This window comes from Monodelphis domestica, chromosome 2, assembly GCF_027887165.1.
Source record: "Monodelphis domestica isolate mMonDom1 chromosome 2, mMonDom1.pri, whole genome shotgun sequence".
NCBI lineage: Eukaryota > Metazoa > Chordata > Mammalia > Didelphimorphia > Didelphidae > Monodelphis > Monodelphis domestica.
This window is the reverse complement of record NC_077228.1, coordinates 318,987,530-319,012,522: the sequence shown is the minus strand read 5'-3', so window position 1 is coordinate 319,012,522 and position 24,993 is coordinate 318,987,530. Positions and strand designations below refer to the sequence as shown.

General features: G+C 33.8%; 1 protein-coding gene and 1 long non-coding RNA gene across 5 annotated transcripts in view; one reads left to right on the top strand and one right to left on the bottom strand.

Annotated features, from left to right (window-relative positions):
- The window catches only part of LOC130457402 (uncharacterized), a 238,001-nt gene extending 237,496 nt beyond the window's left edge, over positions 1-505 (top strand). Inside the window, exon 5 of the long non-coding RNA XR_008916584.1 lies at positions 196-505. This is a non-coding gene — a long non-coding RNA (uncharacterized LOC130457402). The remainder of the gene's footprint in view (positions 1-195) is intronic.
- The window catches only part of ADGRB3 (adhesion G protein-coupled receptor B3), a 954,807-nt gene that overhangs the window by 186,245 nt on the left and 743,569 nt on the right, over positions 1-24,993 (bottom strand). The gene's annotated exons all lie outside the window — the stretch shown is intronic.

Genomic DNA, 24,993 nt, shown 5'->3' with positions numbered 1-24,993 from the left:
GAAATCTGGGGAATGACCCCGTCTGCCAGTCTTGTGTTGGGCTAAGGGATTGGCCAAGGGTGGGGAGGAAAGTCCCAGAACCAATTCATTTTTTCCCCAATTAGATTTAGCCATTCAAAATGCTAAAGCATATGGTCTCATTCCCACCCCAGCAGAACAATAAAAATGGTATCAACCTACGTTTTCTTTGTGCAGGGAGAAAAAAAAAAAAGAATCACCCCCTCCACCCCCAGCTGAACCAACCTAGGGAGATCATCTCTACGGGAAGAAGAAAGGAAAAAAAAAAGATATCCATTTCAACTAATCAACCCTAGTATCATTACACGTGTGCTTATGTTGAATGCACCATTTGTTTTTCCCCCCTTAAGTCCTAGCATAGAAACTCTCCAGCTAGCAGCATTATTTACTGCAAATTTCTCTTTGCTTCAACTCAAGTCCCCAATTGGGATAAACTAATCATCAAGTAGGGTGAAAGGAAATAAATATTTTGATGATAATCTGTTAATACTTAATGATGATTCTATTTCTTTGAGTACCTTGAGATAGTGAACTAAAATATATAAACAATATATTTCTGAGAGTTTTCTACCAGTAACATTCCTAAAGCCCAGGGACAACTGTACTTCCAAGTGAGTTTCAAAATACAATAATTCACAATACCTTATTTTGGCACCTTGCAACAAAACTCCTACCTAGGAAGTATTATACAAAAGAGTAAAGAACAATTGTGGGATAATAGTTAAAAATACTCTCAGATTCATCTAAATAGTTCTTTGCTTCATGGATATGGGATTTCTAAACTTGTTATCAAGACATACTGAGATATCATCTTTTATCAAAAAAGAAAAAGTTTTTGCACTAGTTTTATCACTAATAAATTTCAATTCCACTTAAACTTAGAAGCATATAAATTTATTTTATTAGTTTTCTGTCTCTTACTCTAATTGTGAAATATTGTTAAAGTCAAATGAAATACATTTTATCCTTGTTTATTACATATTGAAGAAAGATACACAAAAGAAAAAGTGCCATTTAAAAACATGAGAGTCAATTATTCTTTTTGAAGAGAAACTTCACTACAATGCAACGATGTTACCATCATGCTTTCAAGATGGTGTCCAAAGATTTGTATTTTAATATTTTGTTAAAATTAACAGATTTTAAAAAGAAAGCCAGGAAAAAAGTCTTTATTTGAAAGAAAAATATAAACATTTGCAACAAGAAACTTCATTTACTAAAGACATAAATATGCTTCATTATGCCTAAAATATAAGTTCAATTCAAGAATGTTTATGAGATCTACAGATTGCACTCAAGTAAGTAGGTCCTTACACAATTGAGTAGGCCTTGATCTAGACAAATTAGAGGATTCTAGGTTTGTCTTTAACCTTTGCCTACCTTGACATTCAGTGCCTCTTTTCTTCCTCTAATTTTCCTCCTCTTCTGTAAGTACCCACCATTTAGTTCTTTAGTGTGGTACACAGAGGCCTTCTTCCCAAGGTACACAGAGGCCTTCTTCCCAAGGTATTGATCACATATTCCAAAATGTCCCTCCCTCCTTAAAACTCTCATTATTTCCTTTCCTGATCTTAGAAGCAAATGCATATTAAGATGCAAAATGGCATAACTATAGATTTAACTATTTTTAGAAGTCTATGTATTTAAAGAGGAATAAATACCCAAAGGAATGATTCTCTGATTTTCAACTTTTTATTAAGAATCTACATTAGTGAATATAATTATTTAACTATTTTTGAGATTCTTACTTTTATTCAGAACTTTTTTTGGCATGGAATCATATATCTATGTATATCCATATTAACACATTTTTCCTATACTATTTTTCTATTCTATGAATTTTTTAAATGAATAATCTGTGTATCCTGTTGATGTCAAAGAGCTCCAGTAAAGGAAAGTTGATATTTAGCAATCCTAATCTGTGCTAATATTGATTCTAAGCCTGTAATGAGAAAGGGAATACATCAGTAGTAACAATGCCTGGTTTTCTATTTAACTTTAAATTACACACATATGACTTATCTTTTCTCTTTTGTTTTCTAGTAGTTTAGTCTTATTAATTGATCTATTCTATGCTGTCTTTTAATGAACATTTTTGTCAAAATATATTTATGTGTTGAAGAACATTGATATGAGAGGAATAACTGAACAACATTTATTAAAGACCAACTATGGAGCAGCTGGGTGACTCAGTGGACTAATAGCCCTGCCTAGAAATAGGTGGTGCTAGGTTTGAATCTGTCTTTAGACATTTACTAGATGTGTGACTCCAGGCAAGTCACTTAATCCCCATTGCCTAGCTATTACCACTCTTCTGCCTTGGAACCAATACTTAATATTGATTCCTAGATGGAAGGTTAGGTTTTAAAAAAATAACATACTTTTTGTTCACAGTAATGTTTTCTAGGGCAAAAATATAGAATTAGGATCCAACTATATCCAGTTAACACTTCTCACTATTCAGGTGTTTTCTGAGTCCTGAGGTACTCTTTCTACAGGGTTTTGAAAAATCATTAGACCTATAAGAAATCTTATGGAAGTAGGAAAGTTTTCATTAATTTACATGTGTTTCACATTCACTCATACATTAAGTGTCTATCTAATGGTGCTTCATTTCTTGTTCCCTCCATTGTTAAGTTCAAAGAATTAAATCATATACCTGATCTAATAAATCATTCAATCAATAAGCACTTATTACACATCTTTTATGTGTCACATACTGTTAGGGAATATGGATTCCTAAAATTAAATGAAATATTCACAACCTTCAAGACACTTATATTCTGTCCAAGGAGACAAAGTATATATACATATAAATAGTATATGTTGTTACATATACATATATATTATATGTAGTTAGAGGTAATGTAATCTACTAGTAACTTCAGGTTTAAGAAAAGGCTTCTACAGGAGACAGAATTTAAATGTGTCTCAGAAAATCTAGGGATTCTTAAAGGTGGAGGTGAGAAGAGAAAACATTTCAGACCTGAAGGAATAGCCTGTGCTAAAGTATGAAAAAGAAGACAGAGTAGCTTGTGTCCAAGTATAGAGAAGATTACACTCTCCTTAATGCATATTTTCATGTAAAGTTAAAGAAGAAATTATTTCCATTTTATTTGAAATCTTTCATTAGGTCTATCTCTTATTTTCCTTTTGCATCATGGTGATTTCTTTAAATTTCTCTTTACGTAATTCCCATTTCTATGACTATATTAGTAATATGTGACTATTCTATAATGCTAACATTAACAGGGAAAATATTCTGTTTGCTACAATGAAACATTGTGCAATAAAACAATGATTCTACAAATCAATAGTTACATATGTCAGGACTTTTCAAAGGTATCATGATTTTGGCACTTAAAGCAAGAAAACTGAAATCTCCTTTCAAACAAGTCTTTTGTAGACAACCTGTCCATTTTCTTTCTTCATCAGGCATTGCATAAATTATTGATTAGGACTGAATTAAGTGCTTTAAGAGGATCATTAACTCAGGGTATTAAAGTTCTATTCAGAATTGAAGTTGCTACTGAAATAATAGTTTTTCACATTTTGTCAACAATTTTTCTCCATGAAATCATTTAAACCCAAGTATATGAATACCAGCAACCAAAAAAAGGACAGTGAGGCTTTGCCAGGGTCCTTGGCCCATTACAAGGAAGTATTTCACTAAGGGGGAGAATTTGGATAATTCTATAATTCATATTTTAAGCAAACTACAAAAAATGAAGATCTGTCTTGGTGTGAATTGGTCTTGCAACACAGAAACATTTCCTTGGCAGAATGTTGTAGCATTCTTTAAATTCTGAGCAGGATAGAGTTTCATGTTTCTAAGCTTTTGTCAGTACTGAAATCCCTATAATCTTGAACTTCTGTAAAAATACTATCACACCAGAGATCATCAGGTACGACCTAATGTATTTTATTTTGTTACAAAGCAATATTCATCTTTTTAGTAAGATTTCTTACTGCTTAAAAGACTATTTTAATTAAAAATAAAACTTAATCCTATGTTTTGAAAATATAATGACAAGTAATGCTAAAATATGTATGTTTTTAAAGAGACATCTTTAATATATTCATAAATAATGCTATTTTGGCTTAAAGCTATCTATATGCTTATATTCAGAATAAATGTCTATGCATGACAAAACTGAATTTTTATATAAGAATGACATCAAAATAAACATCTGTTCTCAATATACACATTAGATTAATATTATATATGTGGGAATTACAAATCATACAGACATATACACACATATATATTCAACATGTACTAAGCATATATTAGGAAGGATGTAGTAGAAAGAAAGCATTTCTCTGGGCCAGAAAGCTCTGGGTTCAAGATCAGTCATGGCCACAAAGTGGCTGCATAACCTCATTCAAGTCACATAATCTCTTATTTCACTGGGTAGCTCTTCAAAATTTGAAGTTGCAGAGAAGGTGATTATCTACATTTTCTAGGAGCTTCTTCATTAGAAATTCTCTTTACTATCAAGACCACAGGTTATATATGTTGTTTTCCCTAATAGAACATAATCTCTTTAAGATAAAGGACTGTTTTATTAATGCTTACTAGAGTCATGAATAAGTTGAACACAACTCAAAATGATCAAACAACAACAAAACAAACTTTATTACTAAAATATGAACCTTTTGTAGCTAATATTACCAATTTTGTATTTTAGTTATTATTCTATGTTGTAGAGAGAGAACTACATACAACCAATGAAGAGGAAGTTAAAGGAATTATTAGGAGTTATTTTACCCAATTCTATGCCAATACATCCAACAATGTAAGCAAAATAGATGAATATTTTTAAAGCTACAAACTGCCCAGTTTAACAGAAGAGGACATAGAATACTGAAACATTACCTCAGAAAAAGAAATTGAACAAAATATCAATGATTCCCTTAAGAAAAAAGCCCAAAGACCAGATGAATTTGCAAGTGAATTCTACCTAACATTTAAAGAACAATTCAGTCCAATGCTATATAAACTACTTTAAAAAATATCTGAGGAAGGAATTCTACCAAATTCCTTTTATGACACAAATATGGTATTGATATTTAAATCAGGAAGAACAAAATCAGAGAAAGAAAAGTAGGGGCCAATCTCCCTAATGAATATTGATGAAAATCAGGTGTTTACAGTAATATATTCTGAGGATCATCACTATTACCAGGTGCATTTTATATCAGAAATGTAGGGATGGTTCAACATTAGCGAAATCATTGGCATAATTGACCATGTCAATAACAAAACCACCATAAACCATATGATTATTTCAGTAGATGCAGGAAGAGATTTTGCCAAAGTTCAACATCCATTCCTATTAATAACACTAGATAACACTACTGGAATACATGGAACAGTCCTCAAAATAATAAATAATATCTATCTAAAATCACCAGCAAAAATTGTCTATAATGGGTATTAACTAGAAGTCTTCTCAGTAAGAAAAGAGCTGAATCAACAATGACTATAATCTCTACTACTATACAATATTATACTAGAAATACCAGGTATAATAATGAGAAGAAAAAGTTGATGGACTTAGAATAGGGAATGAGGAAAAAAAAAACTAATGCTCTTCCCAGATGGTATGATAGTTTGCTTAAAGAACCCTAGACAATCAACCAAAAAATAGTGAAACAATGAACAACTTCAGCAAAGTTGTGGGATATGAAATAAACCAACATAAATTATCAGAATTTATCTCTACCACCACTAAAGTCCAACAGCAAAAGATAGAGAAATTCCATTTAAAATAATTGGATACATTTAAAATTACTGGGTGGTGGGTGGGGTATACCTACCAAAAAAAAAGGCAATCCAGGAACTATATGATTATACCTATAAATCACATTTCATACAAATAAAATCATATGAACATAATTGGAAAAACATTAATTGTTCATGGGTAGGTCAAGCCAATATAAAAATGACAACCCTATTTAAATTTACTTATAATTAACATCACCTTCCTAAATTTACCTATTACCTATTTATAAATTTACCAATTAAAATTACCTATTAAATTTACCTAAATACATATTGCTATGTCATAGCAATCAAACTATGCAAAAATTATTTCATAGAGTAAAAAATTTAGAAAATAAAGTGAATTACATATTCAAATATAGTAGTGAAGATACACAGGCATTCTTATATTACCACTAAATATTTGTGATGAATTAAAATTAATCTTCAATGCTGACTGCCTTCTCCTTGTCTTCATAAAATGAACTTAAATTTATTACTGAAGACTTTAAAGTTGGACTAGTTTTCATAAATATAGTCATCCTTATTTCTGTTTTTCATTCTGACATGGGGGGGGCTCTACTGATATCATGGCAATATTACTTTATGCCCTTTTATTATTTTACTAGATTTCTCAGTTTACTTTTTTTTCAAACATCACTTGATTATGAGCTCAAAATCAATGTTATTTCAATTTAATATTCCCTTGTAATCATGTTCAAAAAAGAAATGAAGAAAGGACCATAGTTAAAACATTAGACAATGTAAATTGCAGACACTTATGTTTTAAATAACCGACTAAGTATTTAGTGAGGGCTTAACATTATATTGGTGCTAATAGGGACACAGCAGAAGTGCAAAATGCAGTCTGCCCCAAAGAAGCTTAAAATCTAATTGGAGACATGTTGAATTAAAGTTTACTTTTCAAACTTAGTGTGAAGTTCTTCACACTTCTATTTTATTAATTTTATAAAATATACAACTCTATCAGAATTCCTACTTTTGTTGCTACATCTACATTAGAAACTCAATTTTTGATGAATATGACATTTATTTTTTCTTACACTTTTGTGATTCAGTCATGTTAAAAACAGTGCATATCGTGCCAGGGCTAGAGTTGGGAAGGACTGAAATCAAATCTGGCTCCAGACACTAAATTCATGGTGCTGGGAAGGCCACTTAAGCTCTTTTTTTCTTTGTTTCCTCATCTGAAAAATGATTAAATGAAAAAAAAAATTATTGATTTCTTTGATGAGGATAATCACAGCATCTACCTTATAGATCGTTATGAGGTTCAAATAAAATAAATTACTGTAAATCACTTAGCAGAGTATATGGTACACAGAATTTAGGAGTTTTATTTTAGTGGTTTGTTCTTCAATCCTTTCACTTGTGTACTATTATAAGGAGAAGTTAAGTTAAGGAGGAAAGTATGTACGTTTGTAAAGGGGAGTGACATGAGACCAGCAGAAAAGATTCTGGAACTTTGAGGGAAGGGTTAGATTGGTACCAAGGCTGTTAGCTGTCTCTCTCAGAGATATTTAGAGGTGGTGGCTGCATTTCTTTAGTGGCTGATCCTATCTTTGTTCCTGTCCTGTTTGCTGTCTTGGATGCTTTATTTTATCAAAGCAGAACCTGTCTGCAGAGCTTGTGAGACCAGATCTAGGTTCTTTTGGATCTAGGATCTTCCCTGAGCCCAAATAAGCCTACACAGACCAGTTCCTTATACCATGAAAGGGAGGTTTTTAGTTGTAGCTTAGCCAAGAACAGGGACTGTTTTTTTTTTTTTTTAGAAAGAGAGGAGAGGATTAGAGTAGAAAAAACACTCTGAAGAATCTCCTTCTGGAACATTAGATCTTTTGGGGTATTAGTTAGACATTTAGCTTGAAGGTTATCCCATACCTCTTTTACCTATTCTCTTTAATTAAACCTACTTTCCTATTTCACTGAGAGTTCTGTGTGTGTAGTCTTACACCAGGCTCTGGCTGGCTGGGTTTTGTTGGCCTTCCCAAACCACAGATAATCTTCTGACACTGGCCCAACACAATTCATCCCTTCACATCCCCAAACTTCCTTCCCTTTTACAGTTTAACTCTTCAGCAACCCATTTAGAGTTTTAATGTTAGAGATACTGGAGTGGTTTGCCATTTCTTTTTCCAGTTAATTTTACAGATGAGTAAATGAGGCAAATAGACTTAATTGACTTGCCAAGAGTCACACAACTAGTAAGTATGTTAGGACAGATTTGAACTCAGGAAGTTGAGCCTTCCTCACTTGAAGCCCTGCTCTCTATCCACTGTGCCACATGCCTGCCCATATTAATGATATCTTTATTATTAAATGAATGAAGCAACTAGGTGATGCAATGGATAGAATGCTGGTTCTCGAGTCAGGAAGACATCTTTCTGAGTTCAATCTGTCCTTAGTATCTGTGTGACCCTGGACAACCCAGTTTGCCTTAGATCTCTCCTCTGTAAAATGAGCTGGAGAAGGAAACAGCAAACTATTCCAGTATCTTTGGCCATGAATACTCTAAATGGAGTGACTAAAAAATACCTGAACAACAAAAAAATTCATTGATTAATTTGCTTGCCACATCAGGTGAAAGAGTTAGAATATTTAATTAAAATTACTATCTTAACATATTGGTATGCATTTGTTTCTATCAAGTCATAAGAGATATTCTAAAACCTAGAGTCCTTCCATGAAGGATCATTACCTAATGGGATTCATTGAATCCTTTTGGTTAAGAATAGATGTTTTCCCTTTGCATTAGAAAAATTAGAGAATCAATTATAGAGTAGGAACCAAAAAAGAATAAGGAAACTAGAAAATTAGGAAATTCTTTACATAGCATAATATATATTTATAAATAGCCACACCTTCAATTATTAGGCTAGTCAACTTCCAAAATCAATCAACAAATAAATAAAAAATATATGAAGGAAAGGAAGAACTAGAAAGAAAGACTGACAGTATTGTAGGGCAGAGTCATTTTGGGCAGTAAATGCTAGGGAGTAGGAGGATGAAAAAGGTTCATTAGAAGAGAGGAGAGAAAAGGTGGTTAGAGAAGTAGGAAAGGAATCAGAAAAAAGTATCTCAAGAATGAAGGTAGTGTATATTCCACTATATTTTCAAGGAATTCATAGTCAACATTGTCAAATGTTAAATGGAGGTTGAAGAGATAAGGATTAAAAAGGAACTTTTGAATCTGGTGGCATTAGAGATAATACTTTCAATAGACTTATGGAGATAAAATCCCATTTATAGGACAATTCATGAGGGCCTAGGTAAATTGGATCTAGAGAAAGTTTTTAGAATAAAAAATTGAATAAGATGGGCAGTAAAAAGAATGAGAGTTAATGTGGTGAGATGTGATATGATTTAAATAAGCGGTTTGTTTTAAAGATAGGGAAATGGGCAGGAATTCTTGGAAAGGAAGATAGTGAAGATATCATTAAGGGAATATTATGGCAATGAAGACCTAGAAGAAGTAAAAAGCAATGGGATCTAGTATGGAGCAAGGTTTAAGAAAGGAAAGATGTATAGAATTAGACTGTAAAAGATGGTTTTTTTCCCCTTCTAAAAGAATAAGGCAGAATTCTTGTCACAAGTGAGGTTGACATGAAGTAGAAAATTATAAGATGTATGAATATATGTATGTAAAACATATATTACATATGTATAATATTCATATAATTTTAGTCAGTTCCATATAAGACATAAAATTCTAAATTGTATTTTTTTCATGATTAAATTTGTATGGTTTGCTCAGACATGTGAATGATATCAGAGGTAAAGAATCCATTCTTTTAATCTATGAAGAGACCCTATGAAAAGAGAAAGAAGTTGAAATGAGCATTAAAACATCTGCTAGTTTAAATCAAAGGATATTGAATGGGATCATACATCACTGCTACAAAATATGCCAATAATGTACTAATATCAATTAGCATAGACTACTTTTAATGGAATAGCTAAGAAGAATTTATAAAAGTCACTTTTAGGGGTATCAAGAAGACAATCCATAAATCCTTTCTCTAATAGTTCTCTGAAACTAATGAAAATCTTAAAAATTGGATTCTTATTAATGTCTTTTTTATCTAAAAAGTTAGTCTACTTTCTTTCCCTCTTATCTCTAGAAAATATGTGTTTGTGTGGCAACTAGTTTTCAGCATAACTATTTGACACCCTAGAAAAATAGTTTTTATAATGAAAACACTATGAAAATAACCAAAGCTAATTGTTACACTAATTGTCAACTACTCTCTAATCAGTCAGTCCCTGATTAAGATTAGTCCATTATGAAAACTATTAAGTTAGCTAATCTTTACCCAACCTTTCATGCTTTAAAATAAGTTGTCCGCCTTCCTATTCTGATAGCTATTTCACTTCAAAGTTCCTTTTGCAATATTTATTCAGTTGTTTAACTTGTTAAAAATAAAGATCCCACCTGTCTGAATAATAAAATCACCAGGAGCAAAGGTCTTCTATTGCATGTATGTATAGGTAATGCACTTTTTTCAACAAGTGCCTTCCTACCTAGCGAGCCCTGCCTCTTTTAACAACAAAAAAAAAAGCCACCATTTGTGGAAAAGAAAAAAACAAAAACCACATCATAGACTTAAAATGAATTTGCCTGTTCTAAAACAACATAATACCCCAATTCTGAATTAATTCTAAAAATCCATAGGAATATTATCAATATATAAGAGGCTCAACAATACAAAACTTATTATAGAAAGTGAGTATTCTCTTCGAACTTGTCAGCGCATTATGATGTACTGAGATGAATTAATGATGATTGGTTTATTGATTGAGTATCACTTTTATGATCTTCTGCTTCTCACAGAAAAGGCCTAATCTTATGTAATCATTTCCTTAGGTTGTATAAATAACTTTTATGAAGAAATAAACTTTGTTATCTGATATGTTTGCTCTGAGCAACCTGGAGAAGCCTTGTAGTTTTAACCATTATTTTCCAAGGGACCTAGCCAAAAGGCATCTTATTCTACAGCTCAGTGCCAGATGTCTATAAATCAAGGTCAATAGTTTTTCCTGGAATTTTATATCAAGCACCTTGTTAAAAGCATAGGAAAGAGATATAGTTTTTTTTGCTGGACTTTTCTAAAGCCATTGCCCTATAAATTGCTATATTTTGATCATCAGTGAAAATTATTTAATATTTTAATTAGGTGGCATGAGTATACATAATACTCTAAATATAGTTCATGTAATAGGAATACATATGAAAATTTAAATGGGGCAAAGATTCAGCATGATTGTAAAAGAAGTTATTACCTTTTCCGTAGTTTTCTTTAGTTTGAATAGTATTGTGGAGTCACTTTTTATGGTCTTATCTAAATCATGTTTTTTTGGCAAAGGGTCCTAGCTAACATAGCATTATTTTCTTAGAATTATGCATGCACTTATTTGTCTACCATACTTATAGATTCTAGGTTTTATATTATAGATACTTGTTTATGATAAGAGACACCATGTTCTAATATAAGTAAGCTAACTATCTTTCAAAAATTCTAATTGAACATTTTCTAAAATAGTAAATAGAAACATTAAGGATCCTAGGGTAGTGTTAAACTGTTCTCCTTGGACATTTATATATTTTGTATGAGTATGTATGAGATATTAGTGAGTTATCTCTGTGCACACTTTATGGTTCATTATGGGAAGTCTGGGAGAGTAAACATTGATGTAAAAAACATGGATGCATCACAATTAGTTGAATGGAGACAATTATGATTATTGAGAAGAGAGTTGCCATAGAAAATGAGTAGAAAGAAGATAAAGTATTGTTTACTCATTGATAGGATATGGCTCAAATAAAATATAAACTGGGGAAAAAATTAGCCCACTAAAACTTGAGTGGTCTATATTCAAATACACATAAAACAACAATATTTTCCCCTTCTGACTTTGCTTATGTTTCATAACAACAAATGCTGAATTTGGCTTTCCCTTTTATTAACATTAAATATGTAATTGTGTAATCTTAAGTAAAAAGAAACCAAATTACATGTTGTACGTTGTCAAGAATTCTGTGAGACACATAATTTCAAGGAATCAAATTTTATGTCATTACTTTCATCCCATAGTTTCAATTAAACTTTATTATTCTTAGTTTTTCTTCTAAATTATAGTACCTGTGTTTGAGTTATCACAAACTAATTTTAAAACAGTATAGACTTTGCCCACTTTTTTCATCACCTATAGTTATTACACCTAAATGCAAATCTAGTAAGTAGAGCCAAGAAAATACAAAAACACTACGTATACAACAATGTAATGAATGAAATGAAAATGAATGTTATAAAATTACAAAGAACAAGCTATTCAAAAGCTTAACACCAAGAGATAAAGACACATAATTAGGCTTTCCCCAACTATTTTGCAAACATATGGATTATTGCATATAACAACACATTTTTTAATATATTGTCCTATTTTGAAGAATTATTTTTCTCTTCTTTCTCTTTTAAAAAAAATCTTTGTTACAAGGGACAGGTTTTGGAGGAAGTTAGGAGACAGATACAGAAGGAAATGTAGGTGATATAGAAACAGAAGATATCAAATCAGTATCGTTAAAGCCCTTATCTTCCATATGAGAATCAATCCTGTATATTGGTTCTAAGGTAGAAGATCAGTAAGGGGCTAGGCGATGGGAGTTAAGTGACTTGTCCAGGGTCACACAGTTAGGAGGCATCTGAGACCACATTTGAACCTGGGACATCCCATCTGCAGACTTGGTTCTTGATCCACTGAGTTACCTAGCTGCCCTTCCATACCATTTTAAATAAATGTGTACACCCTTTGACCTAGTTATTTCACTGATAGGAATTTAAACTAAGGAGGTTATTCTTATGTGGGAATATTTATAGTAGCATTTTTTAAGGGGAGCAAATATCTAGAAAAAGGTAAACTTTTGTGGATTGGGGGAATAGCTAAACAGATACATCAATGTGATGGAACACTATTGTGTTGTAAGAAACATGATGAATACATAGAAACTTGGATTTACATAAGCTAATGCAAAGGGAAGTAAGAAAAGTCAGAAAACAGGCTAAAGAATAAGATAATAAAAAACTAGAACAAAACAAAATAGATTAAATGTTGTAAGATTATATAGAATAAGCTTAGTACCTAAAAAGAAAAATTTGAAGACATTCTTTGTAGAGATGAGGGATCTTTGGGTAGGGAACATTATAAATGTTGTAAGATTTTTTGATGCTTTGGTAAGTTTTGCTTCCTTTGTTTTTTTCTTCACCTTTTCTTTCCATTTAAAAATAAATAAATAAAATACTTTGTTATAAGAGAAATCTTTCTGTGAGAGTGAGTGGAAGACATACAGGGAAAATCTAGGAAATGTAAAAATAAACAAATTATCCCCATGAAATCTATTTTTAAAGTGATATTGAGACTTTGTACATTTTTATATCATCTACACTTCCTACATATAAATGTGTATCTATCCCATCCTTTCCCCAGAGCTTTGTGTAGTAGCAGGTATAGTTTTATAAATATAGTTTGATTAATTTTGTACTTCCACATGTATAAGGCCTTTAGGCCAAATATTCCATGTAACTTCTATAAGTTAACCAACCTGAATATCTCGTTTCCCCCATGTAAAGCAGGGCTAATATCTCTTTTACCTATATTACAGAAATGATGTTAGAAAAAAATGAAATAATGGTTATAAAAAATGCTTTGAAAAATAGTTAACAATATTACATAAGTATAACCCAATTATCAAGAGGAAATAGTGAAGTAATAAAAAAGTCACAATTGAAAATAAAAAAAAATTCAACATCTAGTTCTGCTTTTAGCACTAATAATTTATATGGACTTAGATGAGTCATTCATGCTCCCAACACTTCAGGATCTTTCACTATGGAATGAGGATGTTTGGCTAAATTTTCTCTAAAGTCCTTGCCAGCTGTAGTGTTTCATTTTCTAGAAAAGGAAACCATGTCCTCCAAAAGTTATGTAGTTGACCCAAATTTACACATCAGTGAAGGTTTTCTCATTAGAGATAACCCTGTATTGCTATCTCAGGAGAAGACCCTTTGTTCTGTGCAAAATTCTTCATTTTCTTTTTCATTAGGCCAGAGTAAAACCTCAGTATTTTATTTGACATGAAGTAGTGTATTCCATAAGCCCATCCTTCACTGAAAAGGCTAAAAAACCAATATATGTTTCTTTCTTTTTTGTTCTTTCTTCTCTCTTACCTTCTGTCAGTATCAAGTCTAATACAGAATTGTGGCAAGGGCTAGGCAACTTGGGTTAAATGACTTTTGCCTAAGGTCATACAGCTAGGAAGTGTCTGAGGCTAGATTTAATAGATCTCCTTGATTCCAAGTCTGGCAGCCTATCCACTGTGCTATCTACATGCTCCTTCAGTCACTGATTTTCAGAATTTTCTCTGAGGACACACATATAAATCAAAATATGATTTTTAAATAACCCAATGCTAAAAAAGCATTGAGTACAAAATATGCTCAATTTTCAAAGCAACTCATGTTATGTCATTATAGTAGTAGTCTCTTGGTAACCGAGGATGATGTTTGTCTTTGTGCATTTTCATCTATGATAGATGAGTGTGCACAAAGACACTTGTGCATGAAGCATGAAGATTTAAGTGGAAAAGTCGATGCACAGAGACAGTCCCACTCTCTCGGCGTTGGAAGCCTGGGTCCAGTGGCACAAAAAGTCGTTACACCTGGAGACTTCCTCAGCTGCATTGGATGGCCGTGTTGTCCTTTGTGCTCCAACACGCCCTAAGCACTCCACAGTGCTTTGCTGCATCGCCATCTCAGCCGTTGAACCTTCTTATTGGTTTCTTCCTCCTGTTCCACCAAAGCAGTCTTCACATGCTGGGTGAGCAAAGCCCTGGTTCACCAGGGGTCGACGTCGACCCGATGGCTACTCTCACAAGGTTTAGTCGGCCTGTCGAAGCCATTGCCCGGGGTGTGGCCGCTGCCACATGCTAGCAGCTACTAGGAGCCACAAGTGAGAGCTGGGTGTCAGGTGAGGGTCAGAGACTGGAGAGCTGCCCTAGGAGGGCACGACAAGCCCTCCATACCAGAGATACTACCCCTCTTGGGATTAAAGTAGGCAATGGGTAAACTATCACTCTGCAGATGATATGATGATATACTTAAATAGTCTGAGAAAATCAACTAAAAGGCTAGTGGAAATAACAAATTTAACAAAGTTGCAGGGTACAAAATAAACCCACATAAATCACCATTTCTATATATTTCCAACAAAACTCAGAACAGGTGTTAGAAAAAGAAAATCCATTTAAAATCACTCTAGACAATATAAAATATTTAGCAATTTATCTACCAAGACAAACACAGAAATTATATGAATACAACTACAAAACACTTTACACACAATTAAAACTAGATCTAAACAATTGGAAAAACATTAATTGCTCATGGGTAGGATGAGCTAAAATAATAAAAATCACAATTTTACCCAAATTAATCTACTTATTCAGTGCCATATCTATCAAATTACTAAAAAACTTTTTATAGAATTCATCTTGAAGAACAAAAGATCAAGAATATCAAGGGAAATAATGAAAAAAATGTGAAGGATGGGGGCCTAGAAATACCAGATATTAAACTGTATTCAAAAGCAGTGGTCATTAAAACAATATGGTCCTGGTTAAGAGACAGAAGAGTAGATCAATGGAATAGACTAGGATAAATAACCCAGCAAGCTACTATTTGATCAAAGATCCCAGCTTTTGGGACAAGAACTCATGGTTTGACAAAAACTGCTGGGAAAATTGGAAAATGATATGCGAAAAATTAGGTTTAGATCAACATCTTACACCCTGTACCAAGATAAATTCAAAATGGGTAAATGACAAATATGAAGAGTGAAATCATAAATAAGGAATCTAGAAAGAAGATTTTATAGTCATTTTACCATTAAAAACTGTGGCTACAAAATGATAGCTTTTTGTTCAATTGATAATTTCTGGAATATGTTCACAGTAGAAACAAAGATCCTAGAAACCTGAGTGAGTTTGGAAAAAAACAAGAGGTTAAGGGTATTATTTTTCCTCACCTACCAAACTCCTGAAGTATCACATACTCATCCAACATCAACTGCAAGATGGATGAGGGAAAGATACATGTTCACAAGAGCTCACAAAGAAGCTTTTTTAGTTGGTCTCTGCCTCAAATTCTAGAAACCAGGGAGTGACAGATGGTCTCCAAAATCTTTCTAATCTGACCAGGCCATCAAGCATTTCCCTTGGGGAAGTAGGAGGAGAGACAGTCTCAGAGGGTGTCATGATGGCTTGAACCAAACTATGATCCTTAAAGGGAGTGGTTAGAAGTAAGTGTGCATTAGTGTCACCTGTAGAGTGACCTCTGGATACCTCCTCCCTGGAACTTCATTTCATCCTCTGCCCCTTTCTGGGATAATATGAACCCTTTCTATGCCTGCTCTTCCTCTTTTTACTCATCCTCATCCTTCTTCGTTGGGCCAAGGCTGTGGTGGCCTGGAGGTCTCGCTCTCCATTGTGAGACATCTGGTTCTTAGAGTTACAGGAGCCTCCAGCTCCTCCTCCTTCTTCTAGGACCATTCCTTCTGTCTCCTCAGCTGGGTCTGGGATAGGGTGGGCCAATGGTCATGGTCTACTTTTAGACCATAGACTCTGGATTTCTCTGGTCATCATAACTCAGTGAGGTCTCAGTTCAAGCAATGAACCATTTGTCATCATAGCCAGAGATGGAAACTTTCATAGGTATCTCATAGAAAGGGTGAGACATAGGCTCTGAGATCTTGGGTAAACACCTATAGGTTATCTTGGCCCCTTTTGCTTGAGGAGTCGGTACCAGGGTGATGAAGCTATTAACAGTGATGATACCAAGTATTGAGTTCTGATACTCTCTCTATGTAGTCATCAGGCAAGGAAGAGGACCAGGAGATACCAAAAGTAGATGGTCCTAAGTGGAGATCCACTGATCCACAGGCATTGGGTATGGACCCAAGGTCATCTGTTGGTGCTCGACATGATTCTGGGTCAGACCAGAATTCTGAGCTACATGGCTCCTTTGATACTCCCTCAGGGGAAGGTGGTGAACTTGAAGGTATAGTCCTCATTTTTAGCACCCAGTCCTCAAAAGCAAGGTGGTAACCTGGAGCTCTGCCTCTATTTTCCTGGAGTTTCTAATGACAAGTAATAGAAGCTGGTCAAGGGGCCCCAAATTTGGGAAGCTGGCATCATGTATGGGAGGGAAGACAGCCAAGCTATGGCTTGCCCTCATGCCTGTCCTAGTGGAGCCACATAACCTGAGATTCTTGGATTTTATTTTCTCTATATAGAAAGTAGTAAGGGAATTTTATATCAAATCCTGGAAGACCAGAACCTCAGCTGGCACCAAAAATGGGGCATGGGCTCTGGTAGTAGTAACAGCAGAAGGGCAGTGGGACAGGCCATGGGCATTTCAGGGAGATGAAAATGGACCAGGGAAAGTTGTATGTTGGTGTCTGCTAGTTCACGGGTCTGGATCTCCAGGCTACTCTCTTTTAGCTCCATGGACCTTTCTCACTTTGTTCCTAAGCCTCTACTCCCAGTGGGGCCACTCTGGCCATGAACAACTAGCTCCCTCAGTGATGAGATTTTAATGAACATTTCAGGTAACCTACAGCTTACAAAGGCCTGTATTGTATAGCTGTATTTTAATGTGAAACTTCGAACTCTAATAATCACATTTCAGCATGGGTTTTCCTTCTTTTTTTTTCCGTAAAGCACAGGAATTGTACCCATAACATTCATAATTCACAATGGTCTAATTTTGTGTAACTGACCAACTAATTGAAAGCCCTTCTTATTTGCAAGTACAATGGACCAACTACTATTTAGGGACAAGATTAATTACAGAAGAAGCATAAGGTAATGCTTGCAATTTAATCATTTGCAAATCAAACTTTTCCTCATATACTAAAGGCTCTAGGTTCCTTCATTGGAGACAAGCTGCAAAGTCATTAAAAAGCTATTTTGTTTTGAGGTATCAAAAAGTAAAGTATCTAAATAAAAGTCCTATTGGATAGAAAAAATTATACCTAGATGTAATCTTTCAAAAACATTAAAAAAAACCAATCTCCACATTTTCATTAGTAGGCAAAAAACTGTCATGAGAAAAATTCCTGTGGGAAAGTTTCAAGTCTCTTAAAATTGAGGCTTATAATGGAAAAACCTTCTCTGTCATAATTAATATAGCATCACTAATATAAGACTCAAGCTCTGCTCTCTCTTTCATATCTCATTTTTGACTGCTATAGACCCATTAATATTATGTATGTTATATATATCACAATATATTTTGTACTCTTCAGTCAATTCTGTAAAATCTCAGGATATTTGGCACCTCTTGCTTAGTGATGGAAAAATATATCCCATAATAGTGTTTATTGACAAGAAGAGAATGTCCCATAATATATCCCATAATATAACAGATATAAATGCTAAAATTTTATGTACTTTCATTATTCATTCATGAAACCATATTCCTTTTTTACCTAAAGATGGACATGTCACAAAATTCTAGAATAATGTTTCAAATTCCATTTGTATTCTGTAGGTCATTCAATTTTCTTGTTTTTTCTAAATGTTACTTATAATAAAGAATATTTGAAAAACATATTTGAAACTTCTATTATACTTCCGATTAAGCGAAGAGTTTGTACTAAATGGTTGTCTATCACAGATGTAAGTTATGTGGATAAGTGGAACCTATTCAAGACTATCTTCTGAGTTCTCAAGTAAAAATTAAAAAATAAAAAAAAAAACATGATGTCCCAAGACTTCAAGAATTAATTTTTTTAATTTTAATTTTAAACATTGTTCCTTGGTTACAAAAATCATTTTATTTCCCTCCCTCCTCTCCCAAACCCTCCCATAGCCCTTGCACAGTTTGACTGGGTATTACCTGTGTTCTTGATCAGAACCTCTTTCCATGTTGTTGATATTTGCAACATGGTGTTCATTTGGAGTCTATTTCCCCATTCATATCTCCTTCGACCAATGTCATTAAGCTATAGTTTTTCTTTAGTGTTCTTACTCCCACAGTTTTTCCTCTGGATGTGGATAGTGTTTTTTCCTCTTGTACCCTTCTAGGTTGTTCAGGGTCATTGCATTACCACCAGTGGAGAAGTCCATTACTTTGGATTGTACCACAATGTGTCAGTTTCGCATATCATAATCTGTCTATAATATACTGGATAAATCCTAAGAGGTGTTGAGTGGGATTTGAACCTATTTCTTCGACATTGAGGTCTCTAGCCATTATGTCAGACTGTTTCCATAGTTAGAATAATTTTAAATTGTTAATAGTGGATTCCCATGGACCACAATATCTGTAAAAATAACTTTAACAAATATCAGTTCTATGAACTATCTACTGCAAATATTATTCAATATTTTCACCGACTACATCATTGTCTCTTCAGCAATAACCTTCTTCCATTTCTTAGAGTTATTTCCATCTGATTCTACTGTTCCCTATATTGTTATACCTGGAGAATTCAAATGTGTGCCTACAATAAATGTGTGAGTATTTCCAGAAAACAACAAAAACAACAAAAACAAAAAACAAAAATGGAGAATGAGAGCATCTCTTAAAAAAAAGTCCATTGGATTCATTTCTTTCATATTTTAGCTTCAAAATTATCTTGATTTACCTCAGGTTCTATTTCTAGCTTTTATTACTGCTTTATTCTATTATATCCTACTATAGTTGTTTGTAAATGTAATACCCTTTCCTTCTTATGTAATGCTGAGTGTTCCTCTGCAGTGTGAGGCAAAAGTATTTCTCAGATTAATCTGGCCATGGAACATTGATTGAAATATATTGACAAAAATAATAAATGCTAGTCTTGAAAAGTCTGTAAGTAAGGATAGGTAGAGATATTTTTGAAGGAAATCAGAAGGAATTAAGCCTATTTTCATTTTAGAAAAATAACCACAACTAAGTATTTTATAATATGCAATTTCATACTTAATATTGTAGAGAAAATATGAATATTTTCTTGTAGAACATATCTTTATATTGAGTAGAATATTAATGTTTCATGGAATACTCATTGGGAAATGCTATTCTATAACTCCCTTTCCATTCCCTAAACTGAGTGTAGTACAGTGGAAAGAACTCATGACTCTGGAGTCAAAGGGCCTGTAATCAAATTTCACTTCTGATATTTACTACCTGCACAATCTTAAGCAAGTTGTTTACACTCCCTGTGCCTGTGTGTATCAATCTATAAATTAGATGGTTGGATTACAGTGCGTTTTAAGTCACTTCCAGTTCTACATTAATGATCTTTTTTTTTTTTAATTTTGATTTTGTCATTTCCAAACATTATTCATTGGAAACAAAGATCATTTTCTTTTCTTCCCTCCCCCCCTCCTACCACCTCTCCCACAGCGGACGTGCAATTCCACTGGGTATCACATGTGTTCTTGATTCAAACCCATTTCCATGTTGTTGGTATTTGCATTAGAGTGTTCATTTAGAGTATCTCCTCAGTCATATCCCCTCCACCCCTGTAGTCAAGCAGTTGCTTTTCATTGGTATTTTTCTTCCCACAGTTTATCTTCTGCTTGTGGATAGTGTTTTTTAGATCCCTGCAGATTGTTCAGGGACATTGCATTGACACTAATGGAGAAGTCCATTAACTTCTATTGTACCACAGTGTGTCAGTCTCTGTGTACAATGTTTTCCTGGTTCTGCTCCTTTCGCACTGCATCACTTCCTGAAGGTTGTTCCAGTCTCCATGGAATTCCTCCACTTTATTATTCCTTTTAGCACAACACCATCACCATCATATACCACATCACCATCATATACCACCATCATCAAATTCCATCACCAACATATACCACAATTTGTTCAGCCATTCCCCAATTGAAGGGCATCCCCTCATTTTCCGATTTTTGGCCACCACAAAGAGTGCAGCTATGAATATTCTTGTACAAGTCTTTTTCCTTATTATCTCCTTGGGGTACAAGCCCAGTAGTGCTATGGATGGATCAAAGGGCAGACAGTCTTTTATTGCCCTTTGGGCATAGTTCCAAATTGCCCTCCAGAATGGTTGGATTAATTCACAACTCCACAGCAATGAATTAGTGCCCCTACTTTGCCACATCCCCTCCAGTATTCACTACTTTCCATAGCTGTTATGTTAGCCAATCTACTAGGTGTGAGGTGATACCTCAGAGTTGTTTTGATTTGCATCTCTCTGATTATAAGAGATGTAGAACACTTTTTCATGTGCTTATTAATAGTTTTGATTTCTTTGGCTGAGAACTGCCTGTTCATGTCCCTTGCCCATTTATCAATTGGAGAATGGCTTGATTTTTTGTACAATTGATTTAGCTCTTTGTAAATTTGAGTAATTAAACCTTTGTGAGAGTTTTTATGAAGATTTTTTCCCAATTTGTTGCTACCCTTCTGATTTTAGTTACATTGGTTTTGTTTGTACAAAACCTTTTTAATTTGATGTAGTCAAAATTATTTATTTTACATTTTGTGACTCTTTCTAAGTCTTGCTTGGTTTTAAAACTTTTCCCTTCCCAAAGGTCTGACATGTATACTATTCTGTGTTCACCTAATTTACTTATAGTTTCCTTCTTTATGTTCAAGTCATTCACCCATTCTGAATTTATCTTGGTGTAGGGTGTGAGGTGTTGATTCAAACCTAATCTCTCCCACACTGTCTTCCAATTTTCCCAGCAGTTTTTATCAAATAATGGATTTTTGTCCCAAAATCTGGGGTCTTTGGGTTTGTCATAAACTGTCTTGCTGAGGTCCCTTCCCCCAAGTCTATTCCACTGATCCGCCTTTCTGTCTCTTAGCCAGTACCAAATTGTTTTGATAACCACTGCTTTATAGTATAGTTTGAGATCTGGGACTGCAAGTCCTCCTTTCTTTGCATTTTTTTTCATGATTTCCCTGGATATCCTTGATCTCTTTTTCTTCCAAATGAACTTAGTTATGGTTTTTTTCTAATTTAGTAAAGAAGTTTTTTGGTAGTTCAATGGGTATGGCACTAAATAAGTAAATTAATTTGGGTAGGATTGTCATTTTTATTATATTAGCTCGTCCCACCCATGAGCAATCAACATTTTTCCAATTGTTTAGATCTAGTTTTAGCTGTGTGGAAAGTGTTTTGTAGTTGTGTTCATATAGCTTCTGTGTTTGTCTCGGCAGATAGATTCCTAAGTATTTTATATTGTCTAGGGTGATTTTGAATGGTATTTCGCTCTCTAATTCTTGCTGCTGAAATGGGTTAGAGATATATAGAAATGCTGATGATTTATGCGGGTTTATTTTGTATCCTGCAACTTTGCTAAAGTTGTTGATTATTTTGAGTAACTTTTTGGTTGATTCTCTAGGATTTCTTAAGTAAACCATCATATCATCTGCAAAGAGTGATAGCTTGGTCTCCTCATTGCCAATTTTAATACCTTCAATTTCTTTTTCTTCTCTAATTGCTACTGCTAGTGTTTCTAGTACAATGTTAAATAATAGAGGTGATAATGGGCACCCTTGTTTTACTCCTGATCTTATTGGAAAGGCTTCTAGTTTATCTCCATTGCAGATGATGTTTGCTGATGGTTTTAGATATATACTGTTTATTATTTTTAGGAAAGGCCCTTCTATTCCTATACTTTCTAGTGTTTTCAATAGGAATGGGTGTTGTATTTTATCAAAGGCTTTTTCTGCATCTATTGAGATAATCATGTGGTTCTTGCTAGTTTGCTTGTTAATATGGTCAATTATGTGGATGGTTTTCCTAATATTGAACCATCCTTGCATTCCTGGTATGAATCCTGCCTGGTCATAGTGGATGATCCTTGTGATGACTTGCTGGAGTCTTTTTGCTAGTATCCTATTTAGGATTTTTGCGTCTATATTCATTAGGAAGTTTGGTCTATAGTTTTCTTTCTCTGTTTTTGAACTGCCTGGCTTTGGGATCAGTACCATGTTTGTGCCATAGAATGAATTTGGTAGAACTCCTTCTTGTCCTATTCTGTCAAATAGTTTGTTTAATATTGGGATTAGTTGTTCTTTGAATGTTTGATAGAATTCATGTGTGAATCCATCTGGACCTGGGGATTTTTTCTTAGGGAGTTCTTTGATGGCTTGTTCAATTTCTTTTTCTGAAATGGGGTTGTTAATGTAATTTAATTCTTCCTCTTTTAGTCTAGGCAGTTTATATTTTTGTAAGTATTCATCCATATCACCTAGATTGCCATATTTGTTGCTATATAATTGGGCATAGTAGTTTTTAATGATTGCCTTAATTTCCTCTTCATTAGAGGTGAGGTCTCCTTTTTCATCTTGGATACTGTCAATTTGGTTTATTTCTTTCCTTTTTTTAATTAGACTGACTAGTACTTTGTCAATTTTATTTGTTTTTTTCAAAGTACCAGCTTCTAGTCTTATTTATTAAATCAGTAGTTCTTTGACTTTCAATTTTATTAATTTCTCCTTTGAGTTTTAGGATCTCTAATTTAGTCTTCATCTGAGGATTTTTAATTTGTTCACTTTCTAATTTTTTAATTTGCATGTCCAATTCATTGACCTCTGCCCTTCTTAATTTGTTAATATATGAACTCAAGGATATAAATTTCCCCCTGAGTACTGCTTTGGCTGCATCCCATAGGTTTTGAAAGGATGTCTCATCATTGTCATTTTCTTCAATGAAGTTATTAATTGTTTCTATGATTTGTTCTTTAACTAACTGGTTTTGGAGAATCTTATTGTTTAATTTCCAATTAATTTTCGATTTACCTCTCCATGTTCCCTTACTAATTATTATTTTCATTGCATTTTGATCTGAGAAAGTTGCATTTATTATTTCTGCTCTTTTGCACTTGTTTGCAATGTTTTTATGCCCTAATACATGGTCAATTTTTGTAAATGTACCATGTGCTGCAGAAAAGAAGGTATATTCCTTTTTGTCCCTATTTATTTTTCTCCACATGTCTACTAACTCTAATTTTTCTAAGATTTCATTCACTTCTCTTACCTCTTTCTTATTTATTTTTTGGTTTGATTCATCTAGTTCGGATAGAGGAAGGTTCAGATCTCCCACTAGTATAGTTTTTCTATCTATTTCGTCCTTGAGTTCCTCTTGTTTCTCCTTTAGAAATTTGGATGCTATGCCATTTGGTGCATACATGTTGAGTACAGATATTTCCTCACTGTCTATACTGCCTTTTATCAGGATGTAAATACCTTCCCTATCTCTTTTAACTAGATTTATTTTTACTTTGGCTTTGTTGGATATCATGATTGCGACTCCTGCCTTCTTTTTGTCAGTTGATGCCCAATAGATTTGGCTCCACCCTCTTACTTTCACTCTATGTGTATCTACCTTTCTCATATGTGTTTCTTGTAGACAGCATATGGTAGGGTTTTGGACTCTAATCCATACTGCTATTCGCTTGCGTTTTATGGGTGAGTTCATTCCATTCACATTCAGAGTTATGATTACTAGCTGTGTATTTCCCAGCATTTTGATTTCTGCTCCTTTACCTGCCTTTTCTTCTTTCACTATTTCCTTCTACACCAATATTTGCTTTTGAACAGTCCCCATTGTTCCCACCCTTATTTTACTTCCCTTTCTACCCCCCTCCCTATTTATCCCCCCCTTATTTTCCCTGTAGTCTTTCTAAAATTAACCCCCTCTCCCTCCTTCTCTTGTACTGCTTCCCTCCCCGCCAGACTGTTTGTTACCCTTCTACTCCCCTATAGGGTGCAAATCTATTCTCTGCCCCCAATGGATTGGATTTTTTTCTCTCTTTGAGTCACTTTCAAAGCATGTAAAAGTTGAGTATTTCCTGTCCCTGACCTCTTTACCCTTCCAGTGTATTGATGTTCTCCCTCCTCCCACCATGATCTTCTTTATGACATATAAATTTACCCCCATTTGTTTCTTTTCCCATTTCTTTTAATATTAACCTATTTTAAGCTCTAGTTATATATATATATATGCATACTCATACGTATGTCTTTTTGCATGCATATATCTATATACCTATTTATGTCTTGTCCTTTCATTCTATACAGTTTGTTGCTGTTCCCTCTAAGTATACTTCTTTTTGCTTCCCAGCTAATAACAACAGTTTTTAAGAGTTACCAATGACCTCTTTTCTTATA